Source organism: Lagenorhynchus albirostris, chromosome 12 (assembly GCF_949774975.1).
Source record: "Lagenorhynchus albirostris chromosome 12, mLagAlb1.1, whole genome shotgun sequence".
NCBI classification, from domain to species: Eukaryota; Metazoa; Chordata; class Mammalia; order Artiodactyla; family Delphinidae; genus Lagenorhynchus; species Lagenorhynchus albirostris.
Genome location: NC_083106.1, coordinates 55,377,374 through 55,394,658, shown reverse-complemented (window position 1 = coordinate 55,394,658; position 17,285 = coordinate 55,377,374). Strand labels below are relative to the sequence as shown.

Genomic DNA, 17,285 nt, shown 5'->3' with positions numbered 1-17,285 from the left:
TACCGTATTTGCAACTGGTTCCTTAATGTTAGAAGTTTACCACCAATATACCCAGTGATTCACTGCTGCTTGTTGGTACCTGAAATTCCTACTAAGAAGTCCCTTATATGGGCTTATCCAATGTCCAAGTCAAGTGGGTGACCAGGGAAAGTTAATGATTTGCTGTTAATTAGAACTAAATTAGTTCAATGCATGCTAAGGAGAAAGGAGTCGAGGAGCTGCTTGCAATCAATTTTGCTCTTATTCCTGAGGCTGAGGGGGGCAAATTCAAGGAAGAAAGAAGGCGGGTACGTGATCCTGGTCTAATCTCCTTATGAACATAGTAATAACTGACCTTTTGGCAAACAACTTAATGCAAAAGAGTCTTTCTGTAGCACAAAAGATATGCTATATAATATCTTTAAAAGATATGCTGTATATATATATATATGAATATAGATTTATATTCTATAAATATACTGAATGTCAGATGTCCATGATCTAAGATTACTTAAGACAAACACACTTGGAATCTATGGGTGAATTAAGCATGGCTCTCTGGAAAATGTCACATAAGCTGTATAACTATCTGAATAGAAAATTGAGGTATTTTGTAACTGAATCTGGTCCTGACTGTGACGAGATGTACACTTTCCTAACTTGAGACCTCAACTTTTACTTGGGCAAGAGGGTGCATCTGTTGTAGGTAGGAAGGCACACTAAAAATCCCTATACCTCACCCTTGGTCACTCATGACTCTTAAAAGCCTATTTACTCGAAATTATTAATAAAGGCTAAAACTGAATAAGATCTCTCATTTGTGTGAGTCTGATTTGATAATCTGATCCTTCATGTTAACTCATGCTTAGCAAGGGTTTTGTGGGATTGGCATGAAATTTATTTCCTAATGATGAAGTGTACACAGAAAGAGACTTGCTTCCTTGTCCATTTCTAGCTAAAGTGGAGAAGATACTGTTTTTAAGAAAATCCATAAAACTTTTTTGACAGTTTTTATAGTTTTATGCTCTCTTCAGATCTCTTTAGAAAGTTTCCAACTAAGATAACATTTTGGAAGCATAGAGATGTCTATGATTTAGGTAATAAAATCAATTGGCTTGTTTGTTTTCAGTTTAACTAAAATGTACCATGAGATATTTGGTTTAAAGATTCATTGTGAATTTATATGCTCATTGCAAAATTAATCAGACAGAGGTGAGTTTTCTCTAGGAAGCTTTGCTCTTGTTTGTTTTCTTGTGCTTATTTTATTTTACTTATTTTTGGCTGCGTTGGGTCTTAGCTGTGGCATGAGTGATCTTCGTTGAGGCATGCAAGGTCTTTAGTTGCGGTGTGCAGGCTTCTCTCTCATTGTGGTGTTCGGGTTTTTTTTCTCTCTCTAGTTGTGGCGCAGAGGCTTCAGGGCACGTGGGCTCTATAGTTTGCAGCACGCGGGCTCTAGTTGAGGCTCCTGGGGCCAGTAGTTGTGGTGCACAAGCTTAGTTGCCCCGTGGCATGTGGGATCTTAGTTCCCCCACCAGGGATTGAATCCACGTCCCCTGCATTGGAAGGTGGATTCTTTACCACTGGACCACCAGGGAAGTCCCTCTTGTGCTTATTTTAATTTCAGTGTAAATGCAGTGTCTCTGTTGTTGAAAATGTGCACTCTTAGCACACTCGGTACACGTATTCCCTGCATTCAAGTGCCCCTCAGGAATACTGGGCAGCTGCCTTTCCTTTATTGGTTCTGCAACTTCTCTGGGCTTTCCTCCCACCTGATGTACTTTCACTGCATATCTATTTATATAAGTATTGCCATTTGAAAAAGGACAACTTCCATTTATTCTATTTGCTTGGATCTCATACCTACATTCCAAAATGAGAAATCTAAATGTCTAATATATTTGTAAATTGTTATCAATGATCTAAAAATATGCAGTGTGGTGTAGAAGGAAGATAACTGTTTATGAAAAATAAAATATGTGGTATAGAGTACAAGATATGACACTCACTTCAGAAATAATTGCAAGCTACAAATTTCAGGGAGATGTTTTCCTGGATAAATGAGAGGATAAAAATCATATTTTTAAATCAGTCATTGCTATTAAGCTACCTACTTCTGAAGAAGATGCAAATACATAACTAAATAAATGATACAAGTGACAGGAATTACAGGTACTGGTTTAAAACAGTGGGTCAGGTATTGTGACCAAGTGAGGCCATTTATTCAGTATACTCAGATGGTCTGTCAACTACCATGAAAATTTAACCAGATAGTTTTTCAAGCTCAAGTTTTCCAATGCCATTTTAAAATAATGAGTGACAATTTAAGGAAATGTTACTGGTAAAGTTTTTATTTCTCTCAGTTACCAAATGCATTTTGACTTTGTAATCAGTACTCTGAGAGATTGCTTTTCTCTTTTCTTTGAGATGAGCCAGATGGTGGCATTATTTTCATTCGAAATGTAGCTTTGAACTTTATTATCTAAATATTTTGGTTATTTCTGTCACAGTGGATTTTGAGCGGTGATTTCATGCCGATTTCCATTCCCACAAATTTGTCAAACGTCTATTCTAGTTTGGACATGTTGCTAAGGAATAGGGATAAAAAGATGAATGCTGCCTACCCTTGAAAAACATATTTTGCTCCAGGAGGCAAATCATGCAAACAAATAATTAAAATTATAATTTTTATATTCTTCTCTAGAAATACATAGAAACTACAAAACTGTTACAAATTACAGCAATTACCTCCATCTATTTCTGTCAGGGAAATAAGGTAAAGCATAAAGGGAAAGTGACTTGGGAAAGTGACCTGACTTGGATTCTAAGGAATAGGTGTTTACTGAGCAAAGGTAAAGGATATTCTGGACAGAAGAGAAAATTTGTGTAGCCTTGGAGGGAAGCTAGAATGCTGGGCTGTGAGTTTACCTGTAGAAAAGTATTTTGAAAAATGAGCAAAAACAACTGTGAATATAATATCAAGTGAACAAGGTCAAATAGATGTCAGAGAACAAACACACACATCAGAGTTGAGTTGATGGAACAATTTTGGGGGTAAACTATGAGTCTGAGTCAATGACAGAAGTGTGGATCCCCTGTAACCACTTACTTTTTGGGTTAGAGCCTAGGAATAGCGCAGGAACAGTTGCTAGACTCTGGCAGAAGGACCAAACCCTTAGACTGTGGGGTTATTTAGACCGCATGATTAAGAAATCATCATCCCTTCCCTGGCCTGATTAGAAGTGGGATTGAACAGCACTCCAGTGGGCAGGCACTCGGCTCCAGTGCTGATCTCCCAGCTCAGCGTACATAGTCGGAGGGACTATGTACGCTCATAGTTATGTATGAGCTATGTATGTATGTACGCATGCTCAGTGTGGGCAACCATCGTGGTGTAATCTGGAGGCTAGGTTCCCAGCCTTGTCTTGCATCTGCGTAACATGTCAGGCCAGTTTCACGATCCTCCATCTCAGCCTCATCCAGCCTCATCCAGAACAATGGTTGGCCTCCGTGGACATTTGTAGGAGACCAACCTGCAGAGAATCCACTTTGTAAAAGTTAACCCTTAGTTCCTACATATCCCAAGTGTGTAGAACACATCGTGGCATAAGAGAACCTCTGCATACTTTCGTTAGTATTTCCTAATGATACCCAGGTAGTTTGTGGCGTAGCTAGCATTTAAAATCAGGCCTGCTAGAACGCAGCGGCGAGGGCCCCGGCACCGTGTTGGGGCCGAGGGGATGGCGCAGAGGCGCTTGAAGTGGCGGGAGCGGGTCGGACCTGGGCTGGTAGGAGCCCCACCCCTCCCGCCTCAGCGGATCATGACCCGGGCTGCGGCTGCGGAGGTCGCGGTGGCGCGGACGCGGCGTGGCGGGGCCAGCGCTAGAGGTGACGCTGTTTCCGGTGACCACCCCGGGATAACAACAGACCCCGCCGCCGCCCAAGCACTATGGCATCCCCTCCCCCATCAGTTTAGCACCCCCCCAGGGAGACTGACTGCGTACTCACCCAGAAATTAATTGAAACCCTTTGGGGTTTTTGAAGAGGAAGAGTAACTGTAGCGTAGGGTTTTAATTTTGGAGAAATTAAATAATCTGGTAAAGGAACGGATACGAGAAATCAGTGAAAGCAAGAGTTTTCCACAAGCTGTAATTGAAAATGTTGGAGGGAAAATCTTTACATTCGGTTCTTCTAGATTAGGGGTGCATACGAAGGGTGCAGATATTGACACGTTGTGCGTGGCAGCAAGACGTGTTGATCGAAGCGACTTTTTCACCTACTTCTATGATAAATTGAAACTACATGAAGAAGTAAAGGTTTTAAGGGCTGTTGAGGAGGCATTTGTACCAGTTATCAAACTGTGTTTTAGTGGGATAGAGATTGATATTTTGTTTGCAAGATTAGCACTGCAGACTATTCTGGAAGATTGGACCTAAGAGATGACAGTCTGCTTAAAAATTTAGATATTAGATGCATAATAAGTCTTAATGGTTGCTGGGTAACTGATGAGATTTTACATCTGGTACCAAACATTGACAACTTCAGATTAACTCTGAGAGCCATCAAGTTGTGGGCCAAATGCCACAATATCTATTACAATATATTAGGTTTCCTAGGAGGTGTTTCCTGGGCGATGCTAGGAGCAAGAACTTGCCAGCTTTACCCAAAGGCAATAGCATCAACTCTTGTATGTAAATTTTTCTTGGTGTTTTCTGAATGGGAATGGCCAAATCCAGTGCTACTGAAAGAGCCTGAAAAACGAAATCTTAATTTGCCTATCTGGAACCCGAGAGTAAATCCCAGCGATAGGTACCATTTCATGCCTATAATGACACCAGCTTACCCACAGAAGAACTCCACTTACCACGTGTCTGTTTCAACAAGAATGGTCATGATTGAGGAGTGTAAGCAAGGGCTTGCTATCACACATGAGATTTTGCTGAGTAAGGCAGATCGGTCCAAACTTTTTGAAGCTCCCAGCTTCTTTCAAAAGTACAAGCATTATATTGCACTTCTAGCAAGTGCACCAACAGAAAAACAACATCTAAAATGGGCAGGCTTGGTGGAATCAAAAATCCGAATCCTGGTTGGAAGCTTGGAGAAGAATGAATTTATTACACTGGCACATGTGAATCCTCAGCTGTTTCCAGCACCCAAGGAAAATCCTGACAAGGAAGAATTTCATACAGTGTGGGTGATTGGTTAGTGTTAAAAAACCCGGAAAACTCTGAAGTTCTCAGTATTGATCTCACTTATGATATCCAGTCTTTCACAGATACAGTTTATAGGCAAGCGATAAATAGCAAGATGTTTGAGATGGATATGAAAATTGCTGCAATGCATTTGAGAAGAAAGGAACTTCATCAACTACTACCTAATCACGTGCTTCAGAAAAAGAAAACACACTCGATGGAAGGTGTCAGATTAACAGCTTTGGATGATGGCAGCCTCGACCTGTCTGTAGACAGTGAAGACAGCACATCTGTGTCTTCACTTCCTGGCTCTATGAAGACTGGCCCAGTGATTGGCAGTGCTCAGGGTAGAAGTAGTCCTGCCCCAGCTGTGACGGCAGCATCTGTGACCAGCGTACAGGTTCCCAAAGTTTTTTTTGCAACAAGCAAATCCCAGTGACGGCCCAGGGGCGCGTCCAGCAAAAGCATCCCTCAGACTGCCCCACAACCAACTATTTCTCCACCACCGAAGCCCATGGTCACCAGAGTTGTTTCCTCAACATGTGTGGTCAACCATCCACCCAGGGAGCACAGCAGCAAACATAGCTAATCCTACCACAGGAGTCTAGAGGACATTGTCACGTTACAAAGAAGAAAGGACCAAGGAAACCAGAACAGAAGATGAACTTGTCTCATCAAGAGACAACTGTGACTCAGTTGGAAACTATTCAGACAGCAGCTTCTCTGTTGGCCTCATGGGGAACATCCAGTGCAGACCTTCTCAGTACCCCTGCTCTCCCTGCAAATCTTATATCTATCATCAAGAATTCACTGAAACAGATTGAACTGAGAAAAACAACCTCAGGCATCCATAAACAGTATCTGCCAACTCAGTCTGCTGTCTTCAAATGCTAAAGGAGGAGGACGACGGGTACCAAACTAGATATGGTTCAAAATAGAATTGTTAGGCTTATCGGATGACTTCCTTTATTGGGCTAATCTTGATCAGAAGCCCAGGTTAGTATGTGAAGCTAGAAGTACTGTTATTAATGTGTCAGATTATTTATGTGTCAGCCACAGTGACGCTAACTATCTCAAAGGACTCCTGCCCTTTAAGAGGAAAAAAACCCTCCAGCTATATTTGTACCCATGACTGACATCGGTCCTGGATTGATGTTTGATGCATTGTTGGGGAAAGTTTGCAATACAAACTGGTATCAGGAAAAAAATAAAATCAGGCCTGCTAGAATTTTCAGCACACATCTTTAAATACTATGCCATGATGACCTTAGCATCAGTCACTATATATTCATTCATTATGAGCTTTATCACTAGTCACTACTGGAAGAACAAGGATAAATAAGGTAATGTCTTTTTTCTGCTGTTTCCTTACACAGTAGGACTAAATATACCAAGAAGCAGAAGAAAGGGATTATTTATCCTTTCTGTTGCAGTAAATAAATGGAAGAATCACATACAACACATTTTATAAACATGTGTTGACAAAAGGTAATATTCAAAATCAAAAATTATAAAATATGCTGAACATATTTTTGAAATAAAATATATTTATTATAACTAGTACAGTTGCTGAAAATTGTGTCTGCCTTTCTATTCATTCTCCTGGTTACAAAACTTACACACATAGCCGTGTTAATTAGCCTATGATTGTGGGTATAGAACTAAGTCAGGTGATCAAAGATCTTCCCCAGCGTATTTCTAAGCATGGATGATAGAAAACAACCTTTTTCTAATGCTCTTAGACTATAAACCTAGGGTTCTAGGAAAGTGTTTCCACAACCATTCAGAGTATCTTTATCATGCTTGGAGAATTAAGTGATATGACAGGGAAGTAAAGACAAAAGGGAAATAGAAACAGAGTAGAGAAACCTTGGTTCCAGTAGTGACATTGGGTCAGTTTCCTACAGTTTCCTACGTTTGAAGTATGCTAATCAACGATCCTCATACTGTAGTTGAGGGTTTTTTCCCCACTTGTAACTCTATTCTTGACCAGTACAAATATATTTTTTGGAATTTCTGGGCTAAAACTTGAAAAAAAAAAGAATGAAGACTAAATGCAGTGGGCATGAAGTGATTATTGAACAAAGTGTCAGAAGTTGTACCTAGGGGATTATCTGACAGAGTTCGTGCAATTGGGAGACATTTTCAGTTCAGAACCACCCTGGGAGTTATTTCCCCCCAAAATTCCCAAAGCATTACAACTAGTCTATTAATGCAATGGAGGAGATGAGAGTGCACAGGATAGACTCCATTTCTGGACACAGGATATTCAAAGCATGCTGGAGGCTGTGGGTGCTTTTAGAACATGTGTGACTGAAAACAGAGATAGTTAAAATAGTGAAAATACATTTTACATAAACGTTGAACTAAGCTTACAATTTCTCTTTCTTTGTTATTAAAGGGAATATTGCCAAGTGAAGTGGAGTAGACCAAGATTATCATAAAACAGAAATTATAAGTGAATCAGAAGCTCTGACTAAAATAGTGGAGTAAAGATGAATGTGGAATTTAGGATTTTACTCAAGTTTCTGGACTTGGTGACTGGTTACATTCTGAGCACACCAGCCAAGATAAGAAATGGATAGAAAGGACATATTTTGTTGTGAAAGTGATTGGTTCCATTTGTGGTATTTTGAGCTAATTTTGATTACTAATAAAATGCATTCATTTGGATACACTCATGCGTCAATCCAAAGCTGGACAAAGAATCACGACTAAGCTTTATGATTATTGGAGCATATAGTATAAAAGAAATAACTTAAGTCCTACCAAGCCTTAGAGGAGCATGGAAATCCAGGGAAGACATAGGTTTCTACTTTAGGAAAACACAATATGCTGAGACCTCTGTATACATTTTAGATGATTAAATTCTCATCATTTTAAAATATTCTTGATTTTCTACTATTGTCTATAATTTGTATCTTAATGTGTTCTAAAACATAACAAACCCAAACATAATGCTTCATTTATAAAAACCACTACTTAGCTGGGCTAACCACTCTAAGTTTCTAAAATGCTTTGTACTTATTAGTTGAAATCTGTCTACCTGGTCAATCTTTGAATATATCTGAAAAAACTGAAACACTATAAAGGCAAATAAATTAAAAAGACTGAACCCTCAAAAAATGAGAATTTGGTAAATTTTGAGTCAATTTAAACTTTACTATATACATATGCATATAGATACAAATAAGCAGATAAATAATCCATATTTATTCAATATGTAGATATATACTATGTATCTATAATACATCTATGTATACAAACACTAGACAGAACTAATATATACTGTAATCCTGTTACTAATATTAAATCTTAGACCAAGATATTAAAAAGACAACACAGTTAGGAAGCTACTGAAATTCTTTCTGTTCTGAGTAATTCTGTATCCCAGTCTGGTTTTGTTATTGTTCATGGTCTTGACACTTCTCATTCTCATCCCAGATGACACTGGCTGTTACCATTTCTCTTCTGGTTTATTGCAGTCGCTTCTACGATCCTCCCTAACTCCAGTCTTTCTTTGGCTTAGAAACTTTCTCCACTTAACTGAGGAAGAAGTTGCCTAAAACATAAATCTGTTATAGTTATAAAATCTAACTCATTAACAATGTTCCATTCCCTCAGAGAGGGAAAAGAGTGAACATTTGGTAAGTAACTGCCGTGTGGGAGAAATACAGAGGAGTCTTATAGGGATTAACTCAACTTCATTGCCTCATTTCTCTGAAGTTGTTATGGAAGAACAAATGTAAACAACAGGCAAACATGGAAACAGAAACACCTGTAAATAAAATATATTCTGTGTGTGTTTATAAACCAGATGTTCGGAATGCTTCATTAAAAAAATGTATTTGAAGATGACTCAAATTGTGTTAAAATCACAGGAACTCTGGTAAATTGTATGAATCTATCTCAGGATAATCTTTCCATTTTTTTGCTCTGTCTTAAATCTCTTCTCTTTCTTACGGACTTTACACTGTAGATTATTTGTTCTCCCTCTATATTTATCTCCCGTCCCTTTCAACAGGATAACTCTTCTTCAAGTTAAATTCATTTTGCTCTTTCTAAAATTTTTAAAAATAAAATAGATGATAGATAGATAGATAGATCTTCCACTTGACCTTCATGGTCTTGAAGCTACTGCAATCTCTCTCCTTCCTTTCAAAACCAGGAATCCATAATGTTATGTTCATTCTCCAATCTCCCATTAGTTCTTTAAGCCACTCCTTTCTAGCTTACACCATAACATGCTTCTGGAAATGGGAAGTATCACTAAACCCAGTGGATATTTTGACTGCCTCATCTTACTTAGCTTCTCAGAAGCACTCAAACCTGTCCAGAGCTCTCTATATTTTGAAGTTTTCTCTTCTTGGATTTACGATGCAAACTTTTCTTGGCCTTCATAACTATTTTACTTCTATTGAATGATGACATTCTGCAAGTCTCAGCCTAGCCTGCGACTCTTCATCTAATATTTTTATGTACATCTCTCTATAGACAAATCACAAACTGAAGTTTAATCTAGATCAGTCCAGCTCCACAGAATGTTCCACTATCATGGGATTGTTTTATATCTGTATAGACCAAAAGAGTAGTCACTAGCTACATGTGGCTATTGAGTACTTGAAATGTGGTGAGACTGATTTTTTTCATTTTATTTAAATAGCTAGAGGCTACTGATTGGATGTATTTTGTCTTACCTCTTGGAATCACTGGAAACTACCTACTACTAACGAAGCAAGACTGAATTTTCCTTCTATCTGCATTTCTTCCATATTCTGCCACTTGTCTAGTTACATAAATTGAAAATCCAAGTCATCATGGACATTGACCTCTTGTGTTTCCCTATAGATATTCCTTTCTAAATATCTCTCAAATCAGTCCACTTCCTCCATATTTACCACCCAGTAGCCACCCAGTCTAAACCACCGCTATTCCTGTGTGTTTTGGCAGCAACAGCTTCTCTTACTCTTCTCTAAATCCTTCTCTAGACAGCCACTTTAGGCTTGATGAAATCAAATCTGCTTGTACTCATTTGCTCTGTCCTCACCCCTACATACCCAATTTGAAACTTTCTAAAAGTTGTATTTGCTGTAATGTGAAGAAAGAACACCTTAAAACGGCCTGTGGAGCCCTACGTTTCCTGACCATCTCTACCCCACTGGCGTCTTCCCTAATCATGCTTTCCCTTGCTCAATGTCTAGGCAATGCTAAATATACAATTATTTTCAATATCTGTATACCCTTTGCTAGCTTATAGAGCAAGTTGGTAAAACTTATCAAATTTAATGCCCACATTCTCCCGAACATCCCCTATTATAGCCACACGGTTTTGTTTTGTTTTCAGCTCCTTGAACATACCATACTGCCTTCAATCACAGGGTTCCGGCACTTATTTTCCTCTTTTTCATTGCATCTATCCTTATGTAGCAAATTCCTTCTAATCTACCTTCATTTTTTCATCAATTTTTCAAGAATCTAATGAAGTTTAAGTTGTGGAGACTCTCACTTGCATGGGCTACTTCTAAGATGCCCTGTGCCTGATTTGAATTATTTTCCTTAAAGTGGGACTGCAAATTGTGTAAGATTTGGGTCATAATAAACCTGGATCCAACAATGGCCACAATATACAATAACTTTACTTCTAAACTTTTTTTAAAAGCCTGATGATTGCTCATTTGCATGAATTCTGATAATGAATTGGGAGGAGTTTCAGTAACCTAGTCTTTAAATTTACAAGTTTGTGTAGAACTCTTTTTGTGTAGCAGGTTAGATGAAGAAACTGGATTTTGAAGTTAAGATATTGGGAAAATTGGGTGAAATGGATGAATGTGGTCAAAAAGTATAAACTTCCAGTTATAAGATAAATAAGTCCTGGGGATGTAATACACAGCCTCCTGACTATAGTTAACAATACTATATTGTATATTTCAAAGATGCTAAGAGAGTATGTCTTAAAAGTTCTCATCACAAGAATAAAAATTATAACTGATTGTAGTGATGGATGTTAACTAAACTTATTGTGGTAATCGTTTTGCAATACATACATTTATCAAATAATTATCTTGTACACCTAAAACTAATACAATATTATATGTTAATTACATCTCAACTTAAAAAAAAGGAAGTGTTCCCTAGGCGATCATCTAGTGATTCCCTAAGAAGAATCCTCTTCTCCTGCCTGGTAGATGGCTCCTTCATGCTTTATACCAAAGAAGACGGGAAATTTTGAAAGTATTAGTACTCTATTATTTTATTACAAAATGATATTACTAAAATATTTCTGTTGCTAAAGCTTTATTTTTTCTGAAATAATTTCTGAAACAAAAATATAATAAATGTAATATGCATTTGATTTATGATAAAATGTAACAGTGTGTATATTTCCAGAGTAACATGCATATATATATATATATATATGTTTGAAATAAGTAAAAAAGAGAAAATCTGCCCACTAATGATCATTGAGTGATACAGCAATTTTACTCAAAATATGGGTTCAAATATTAAAAGAAAAGAAAGATCAAATATATTTCTTCTATCTTGTTTTAAAAAATCTGAAAAGTAGTTTGCGAATTCAAAACAATAAAATTTGGTATCCTTTAATCCATCAGATTACATATCCGTGACAGCATGTACAATGTTTCAATTAACTTTTTCTTTCAGTGTAAAAGTTGAGCATCCTCTCTTACACTTTGGGAAAAGTCTCACATATACCATAAAATGTATGTTGTCTAATGAACATAAGGGACAATTTTAAAGAAGTGATTATCAAGGAGCAATAACATGGATTAATTTATCTATTTTGAGAGTAAAAGGCAGAACATGAGAGCCATAGGTTAACAATTTATTTAAATCCTTATGTATCTGTGAAATGTGTAAAAGTGCACAACATAATTCTTTACTGGCAGAATTCTGTGAAGATGTAAATTTAACATGCAGAAATGAGATAAAATCTCTCCAAAGATTGCAAGTTTATTTAGGAAAAAAATAAAGCCTTCAATTTTTGTTTTGTTAAAAAATATGGCAACACTCCTTAAAGCTTACTTATCTGACAGCTACAGTTTTCTGTACTACTTCAATGAGAGGATTAAGCAAAAAGTGGGAAAAGAATTAAAGTATGCTAAAAGAAACTATGGAATGAATTTTAAAACTTTTCTTAACAAACTTCATCCTTCAACGTATTTTCATTTCGCTTTATATGATAAATTTATAAAAGATTGTTCTAGTTGAAAGCATCATCCTATGTAAAACCTGAACAATTATCAGTTGCCTATAATGAAATCTAAATGGTAACATATCAAATTAATAAAGGAAATGAACATTTCAGGGAATAATATGAGACATGGTATGTCGTCTTTTATGGGCTCATCTATACATTTACTCATGAAATACAATTCAAGTTTTCACTCACAACCATTTCCTAAAGTTAAAATTTACTGAGCAGTATTCAATTGACCGAGATTGCTTAATATTATTGAACCCATGCCTTTTGTTCCTTACGAATCAGTGCAAGAATCAGCTTGCTTGGTGCTAAGGAAACTACTCAGTCTTCTAGTAGCGGAGAGAGAGACCCAATGTAAAATATTGTTCATGGAATGTTCATCTGGAATAATCCCCTCATTAACTAGATGATGGACCCTAAGCACAAAAGTGTTAAGAAACTTGCCCTGTGGACCAGTGTCATCCAGGTGCTACTCCGGGCATCTACTAGAGTACATATCGCCAAAGGGATGGACAGTTCTAGGGCTCTTTTAGGTAATATAGAGAGTTATTGAGTTGACTACCAGTATCTATCAAGATAAGATTAACAATTTTGTATATTTAACTCCTAGACATCAAAATAATAGCTCAGGATGAAGTTCTGTTTTAGTAGAGAGGACTGATGATTTATCATGATAAAAGTTTCTCTGTATATTTGGTAACTAGCACAGTGCCAGGTACACCACTGATGCTTATTATTTGTTGAGTTAAATTGAATATATCTCCCAGAATTCTAAAATGTGAATGTCTATTTTAATGTGGTTATAAATAACGTTTTAAAACTAAACCTACATTTATTAACATTGCATTAAGGAGGATTTAAACAATTAGCATATTCAATGAGTCTTCTTATAAGACAGTGGAGATTTGCTTAAGAAAGCTAAGAATCCTTAAATCTCTATAATTATGTATTTCAGAATTTAAAATTACATTCCATTTAAGCATTTCAAAGAACACAATAAGCAATGATGCTTTGCAAAGTATACACCTTTAAATAAGTCAAATTACAAGAAATAAAACAAGATCATAGATAATATTAGGAACAAATTGGAAAGACAGATATGAATATTGTAGTCATTGTTTTTCATGTAATCTTGGCACTGAGGATGTACCAATGCTTTTTTCCCCCTTAGTTGAAAAGGAAAAAATAAGATGGGGGATTTCCCTAAGGTCAGTATGTGAGAGAGGATCATATTGGATTTATTTGTAAAAAGTAGAAAAGATACATTCTATACCTGTTCATTATTTCAAATTGCCTTAAATTACAGAACTTTTTTTCCCTTTGGAAGGAAAAATAGGTTTTATTTGACAAAAAAAAAAAAAACTTTTTTGTAAAAATAACTCAAATGTCAAGAAAATGATGAGAAGGAAATTGCTTAGAAAACCACAAACAGAAAGCATCAACATAAAACCTGAATAAGTTTTAAAAATGTCATAAAACTTTAAATTAATGCATATGTGGAGGTTCTACTAAGTTTTATCTCACTGTTTATATACATAAAAATTAATTTTAGAGTCAGTCTTGGTCAATGTCTCATTATTAACTTTATTATTTGCCTTCAGGATATTTGCGTAGTTGTTTTCTCATTCAGTGTTTACTAATATATACATTTGTACCTTATTAAATGAAATATGTGAAATTTGATTTGCTGAATTTGAGACAATACGGATAATAAACCTTGTCAGAGCTTTCATTTGGCACACTTCCCTGGCTTATTTTTAGGTTCAAATGAGGCAAAATATGTTAATAACATTTGTGAAATACAATAGAAAGCTTTTTTGAGAAATTTGTTTTATTATGTTAAGCCTGAATATGTAAATTTTAAATTGCAGTGTTCATTGCATCAGTGGTCATTATGTCTAAATTGGTTTTAAAGAATATATAATATTAAATAAAAATTTTTCATGACATTATTTTTTTCCAAAAGATTAGTAAACTAATGGGGATTTTTTGTGAAAATATTAGAAATTTAAATATTTTTAATTTTTTTCAAAACATAAGATACAGGTAAGATACAATAAAAGACAAAAGATAAGAATATAAATAAGTTCAACATTAAATGACCTTCCTAATAAGGTTTCCTATTCTTAATTTTCCCCAATCTATTATTCTAGGTCTTTCTTGTTTGCCTATATTTTCTCTCTTTTTTTTTTTTTTTTTTTTTTTTTTTTTTTTGCGGTACGCGGGCCTCTCACTGTTGTGGCCTCTCCCGTCGTGGAGCACAGGCTCCGGACGCGCAGGCTCAGCGGCCATGACTCATGGGCTTAGCCTCTCCGCGGAATGTGGGATCTTCCCGGACCGGGGCACGAACCCGTATCCCCTGCATCGGCAGGTGGACTCTCAACCACTGCGCCACCAGGGAAGCCCTGAGTAAACATTCTTTTAAATGCGTAAGCCAGGACCCCAAACTGCAAAGTAGAAGGACTTATAGGTATCTGCCCTGTGAGCCAGGAGATCAGCAACATATTGTATGGACTGCAATAATGCCTATAGCTCTGTGCTCATCACTGGGGAAACTGTCTACTGCTTTATTTCCACCTTCTAAATCTGGCACAAATCCCTCTTGTGACCAAACCTAACCCAGAAACATACAAGATATGGAAAACTAGGGAATATGTTTCCAACTTAGCTTCAATTTATCATAAAACAATTTAGAGTGCCTTGCAAAACCTCACTATTCTATATTACTATACCATTATGATTCTGTGCTTACAAAATTATACTGGCAAAGAAATATTCTCTCAAGTTCTGCGTATTAACGTATTCTTATGCTACAGACACAGTATGAACACATGCTCAGCCCATTTAAAATCGTGGCAGGAATGAAACAATGTTTTTCATTTTAGTCTTGGAGGACAAGTATCATCGACACAGATAGAAAATCAAACAATATCTTTCTATTTCATTAAGTAAAGGCTTTATTTGCTTTAATACTAATTTTAAATTATCTGCAATTTTAAATAATATAAGGCTACAGGCTCTTTAAGCTTTAAGGCTCTTAAGTTCAGCAAGAGAACTTTGCTAAGAAAGTTTGCTTGCCAAGCAATTTTTCACCAGTTCTCACTGCTATCTAAATGTAGTTCCTGTTTCAGTGTTTGACCTAAATGTATTTTCTTTAAACAGAAAGAACCTAAAGAACAAGGCCTCAGGGACATGGTACTGCCTGAGTCATTCACTCTGAGCCAAAGAAAACATAAATACATTCTTTCCAAGGTAGTGGGGTTTTGTGAGGCATTGTAAATTGTTTTGTGATAGATGAACCCTAGGAAAATGCATCAACTCTATTAAAACAATCAAGGAAATAATATTCGAGTAAAGAAATACACCCCAGGGTACTCAGGGACATTATGTTATGAAGCTAGGGGTGTTGACCCTTCTATCTATGGCACAACTGAAACCACAGTTAAAATACTGTACATGGTGCCAAAGAACATGAAAGATGCCAAACCCTTACAACCAGGGAAATGTCAAAAGATGAGAGGTGATCAGATGGCCAGAATACTGCTGCAAGGTAGGATGATAGAGATTGATTTAAAATATAAATGAGTATATCAAAATCTCACAATTCAGGGAAAAAATACACTTTCGTATAGTGCTTGAAAATTGTCATACATTTGGTGTGGTAGGGAGAAGAAAACATTTATCACTCACCCCAGATTTCTCTTTCTGGATTCGTAGGTTATAACATTCATTATATCTGATGGAAATAGAAGAAGAAGTAACATTTTCCTCTACATTTTTCCTATGTTGTCTCTTTGAAGCAAACAGCAGCTTTTGCTGTGAGATTGGATTGTATTTTATGCATTTTTCACCTAAGTACACTCACATAACATACTAATTAACTAACAATAAGAGAAAGGAGGAAAAGAGGATGGTAGAGATGCTATATATATATATATATATATATATATATATATATACACACACACACACACACACACACACACACACACATATAAATAGTATCCCATATATATGGAATAATATATACAATGCAATATAACTTTTATATAATTATATATAAATAAATATATGATATAGTAACATGAACAGATAAATGTATACATTTCTAAATATATATTTATATAAATGTATAAATATATTGTATAATACATATATAATGTAGAAAATGTATATTTTATTTCTTTTTCAACTATGCCCCTTGACATCTCTTTCTCTATTTTTACCTATCTCAGCTTGGGATGGCAAAGGAAGAAAAACAAAATATGCAGGGTCCTTGTGACTCTATTTCTGTCTATGGATTTATAGAGCTATGGTAAAGGAAAGCCAACTGATACATTCCAGAATGATTTTTCAGGTGCCACTTTGCTCTGATTTGGTTTTAGCATAAGTGTAACTAAACAGAAATGACTCTGTGTGTTAGAAAGAATATCGATAAGCATCCTTGAGTAGGAAAGAAATTTACCTTTTATTTTTTAACTGTGCTGAGCAATGTTATGTAACAGAAAGTAATGAAAACAACTTCTCCTTAGAAATGTACTAATAATATGATGTGGCCATAATAATAGTAAATAGTATAGTTTGGAAACAAACATTATTTCATGTAAAATTTTAACATGAGAGTAAGAGAATAATTATTGACCAAGTGAGTCAATAATTTGAGCGGGAAATAGATATCTAGGTCATCAGCCCAAAACATACACACGTGCGTAAGCACACACAAAATGCCAGGTAAAATAGAGTTAAAATTAGAATATCTCTGTGTGAATTTAGAAATTTTTTTGTATAAAAGCAGAATCAATCTCAAAGTAAAATATTGACAGATTCATCACTATAAAACTATAGAAGTTTCTGTTGAAACAAAAACCACAGAACAACAACAAGCTTAAAATTAA

The 17,285-nt window shown here is 36.0% G+C and overlaps 1 pseudogene; it reads left to right on the top strand.

Moving 5' to 3' along the window:
- The first annotated feature begins 3,416 nt into the window (after positions 1-3,416).
- On the top strand, positions 3,417-6,062 carry LOC132530486 (poly(A) polymerase beta-like; annotated as a pseudogene).
- The last annotated feature ends 11,223 nt before the right edge of the window (positions 6,063-17,285 follow it).